Source organism: Micropterus dolomieu, linkage group LG05 (genome assembly GCF_021292245.1).
Source record: "Micropterus dolomieu isolate WLL.071019.BEF.003 ecotype Adirondacks linkage group LG05, ASM2129224v1, whole genome shotgun sequence".
Lineage (NCBI taxonomy): Eukaryota > Metazoa > Chordata > Actinopteri > Centrarchiformes > Centrarchidae > Micropterus > Micropterus dolomieu.
The window spans coordinates 29349398-29353121 of NC_060154.1; the positions used below are offsets into that span (position 1 = coordinate 29349398).

Sequence of the window (3724 nt, forward strand, 5' to 3'; positions counted from 1 at the left end):
AGTGAGGTTGTGCACAACTTACTGCAGTGGACACTGTTGAGAGAAAGAGAAGCACAACATAATTAATCCCCTCACTCAGTGACATTGGACTTGAGTCCAATGAAGTGTTCAGTATTAAAACTACATATATTAATTAATTAACAGAAGAGACCCAGGCTGTTGGCTCCTTTTCATCTCAGATGATCTTGTTGACACAAAACTTTAATATATTAAATAAACTGGATGGTCTAAGGTTAAGATAACAGTAACAACAAAAAATAGAAATAATGGCAATAGTATAACGTCTGCCTTTGTGGTGCATAGTGTCTAACTCACATTCATCCTCAGCACTGCTCCATGGAATATGGTTTATTTCTGTTGACCATTTTATGATTGTTTTTGCAGACTGCTATGTAGCAGAAGAGTTACAAACCACATTTCATTTTATGTCTCTGTTGTAATGTGACAATTAAACCAAACTAGTTTGACGCAGCACCTCCCCGTGATGCTATCAATAGTTTCAGGGACCATATACAGTATAGAGAAAGCTAGGGATGAGGATCGTTCATTTTTATTGATGCTGATACCACTATTGAGGCTGCTTAACGATCCGAGTCTTTATTGATAATACCACTATCGACACTTTACTATGATTTAGTAAGACGAGACCCAACGGGCATGAGGTAGGCCTGCACGGTGTGAGGAAATATTCAATGTGCGATAACATTGTTATATATTGAGATGACACAGGACTTGCTATAAACAAACTAATATTGATGTGTGCTTATTAGCTGCCTGGTTGTTTTTTAATTATAGGATTAGAATTGAATATGTTCAATTTAACTAAATGTTGTTTCTGGAGCAGCAACATTAATGTTTACAGCAGCAAAGTCACTATTTAAACTTAATATCTGACATCACAATACTGATTGATGTTTAGAAAGAATGAAAAACTCATCTTCCTCTGCTGGTAACGACCTTTACGTTACCTGGTAGAAGGAGGAGCGGCTGGTTTGTCTCAGCCAGAGTTTAAAATTACAGACCAGTCTGTGCTCCAGACAGTCAGCTTTCTATTTAGCTTGTTTTTAACATTTGGCTAACGCCAAGCTAACGTTTGCTGTGCTTGTATAAAACATACAGGATGGGAGACTGAGGACAGAGATGATTGAATGAACCCTTTCTACATGTTTACCTTACAGACAGGTGTGTTGTCTTTTTACTCGGGAAGGTTTTATTTCAATTACTTACAGTAATGAGCACAGCTGTCGGCAACTCCAGTAGTTAAATCAGATTTGACTCTTGAGACATAACGTTACATTATAGGACCCGCTAGTCTCAATCGCAGTATCGATAAGCTCGGACCCGGACCTAAGTTAATTGATTTTCAGGTTTTGAGAAAGTTTGGAACCGGGTCCTTTTAGAACTGGGTCTCGATGACCATCCCTAAACAAAGCACTGCCTCTCCAAACTTAATGTAATAGAGTACGGGTAAGTGTCCTTGACATATTATAACTGTAGTGTCACTAACCTGATCACTTGTTGATGATGTGGGCCGGGGATCGTGAGGATGCACAGCCTCAAAACAAGCTGAAGCCTAAATCTGTGGAGTGGAATCTGTCTTCTGCTTGGCATTTAGTGCTGAAGGTAAAAACAGACACAAGATGGTGAGAAACCCCAGCAAACACACGAGCTGTAACGTTTAGGTCACACACCACTGACTTCTTTTACACATTGAAACGAGCATTACTTGCAAACAAATAAAAATACAAATGCGCCGAAATAATAATAAAAGAAAAACTACCCGATTAACGTTATTAGTTAAACAAAACTAGCTAATGAGAAATAGATACAGGCCATATTCAACCGATGGGTGCATGATGCTAGCTAGCAAGCGCAGCGTTATAGCTAACGCTACCTTTAACGTTAAGGCCGCAGTAAGTTTGAACAACACAGTTCTGTCTTAAAACAAGTTGCTTTACGAGAATTTTCCAACAACATTAATATTTTATATTAGCATTTCGAGTGGCAACAAACGGAATCTGGTTAAGAATAAAACATTCTTCATAACTTTAATCAATCTGGGTTTTCCCTCGATAGGGATCATTATTTTCTAAAACTAAAGCAGATGTGTGTCTTTCCTTTTTCATTTGTTATGACATAAAATTGTATAACTGCTTATGGCATTTATGAAATTGTTGATATTGTGGAAAGATATATGATTAAAAACACGCCCAAACAGACTTTCTTAGACATTACCAGAGACATTTTAGAAAGGACTTTGACATTAGGCCTCCACTTAAATTCAGATTTCTTAAGACATAGAAACCTCGAGGGAAACAAGGTGACTCCCACCATTTGACACACCCCAGGACAGTGGGGAGCATTTAGAAAAATGTTTGGAGCATTTTTTATTTGTTTGTTAAATTAAAGTTTTTGTTTTTTAAAGTGACAACCAAGCCCACAGTGAGGAAAATCAATTTATCCTCTTAAATCAACACTTGACCTGCCTACAATAAAATCCATAGATGTAAAACACTTAAAGTGTATCACAATGTCAGTTTAAAATTATCATCACTAGTAAAAAGTCATTTTTGACAGGCTGAGGCAGGCTGCTGCTGCTAATTGCAACAGCGTGCAGAAAAACAAACCGGCCATATAATCTAAATAAATAGTCTGACAATAAAAAAAAACATGCAGGTTGCCTTACCTTACACCGAGTATATGCATCAAAAATCAAGGCTTCACCGCAGATTATGTCCGATCCCAAAATCCAATCCAAAACGAACAATGAGACAGCCTCCTAACGCTGCAGCCAGAAGCACAGTCTCTGAAGCCAATTTCATAATAAACGCAGAAAGACTTTCCGCCAGTATGCTGCATTCGCTCATTTATACTTCACAAACATTTGCAGCATAATCCTGCAACCATGGGTGCTATATGTCTATGAAGATTCTCAGTCATTCAGGTCATAGTTATCCAACGAAGGATAAAATTAAGGGCAACTGGACTTGGTTGACAACCAATTTTTTTTATCCAATTTTAACCTTCGTTGGATAACATGTGCGCAATAGAAGGCTAATACAGGCTTGATGCCTGGCCCGCATGTGAACTATGACATGAAAATTGTCCTGAAGCCTGGCCCTAGGGGCCTAAATAAGTCGGGCCCCGTCGGAGGGGCATGCAGGGCTCTTTTTCCTGTTGTTCCCTCCACCCCCACCTCTGTTCTCACATCTCTGTGGTGTCCGTTTGTGCCCATTTCGGCCCCCCTTTTTGGCCATGTGACAAATAATTACATAATTAAATAAATAATAAAGAAGACAAGGGAGTAAATTATAATTCTCTAGCTAAAGCAGAGGAGAGGAGTACCATGTTGTACCAGACTGTCTGGCACAACATGGTATTCAGCTCCTCACAATGCATACCAGACTGCTGGGGGGGATGACATAGACCCACATTGCATAATTACAATTCTGCTGTATGTAAGAAAAGTAGCAGTAGCTCAGACCACAAGGATTTGGGTGGGAACTGGAGGATTGCCGGTTTGAGGCCAGCTCGGACCAGAGATGTGGAGTATGGACTGGTAGCCAGAGAGATGCCAGTTCACCGCCACTGCCTCAGGTGGCCTTGAGCATGCGGCTGAACCGCCAACTGCTCGGGGCCCCGCACTGAGTGGCAGCTCCCTCGCTCTGACATCTCTCCATGTATCATATGTGTGTGTGCATAATACTGAAACATTTACATGTGA

The 3724-nt window shown here is 40.0% G+C and overlaps 2 protein-coding genes across 2 annotated transcripts in view; one reads left to right on the forward strand and one right to left on the reverse strand.

The window, feature by feature from the left end:
- The window catches only part of tbl1xr1a (tbl1x receptor 1a), a 402448-nt gene that overhangs the window by 241231 nt on the left and 157493 nt on the right, over window positions 1–3724 (forward strand). The window lies entirely within an intron of this gene.
- Window positions 1–3724, reverse strand: part of mep1ba (meprin A subunit beta a) — a 59396-nt gene that overhangs the window by 38507 nt on the left and 17165 nt on the right. The window lies entirely within an intron of this gene.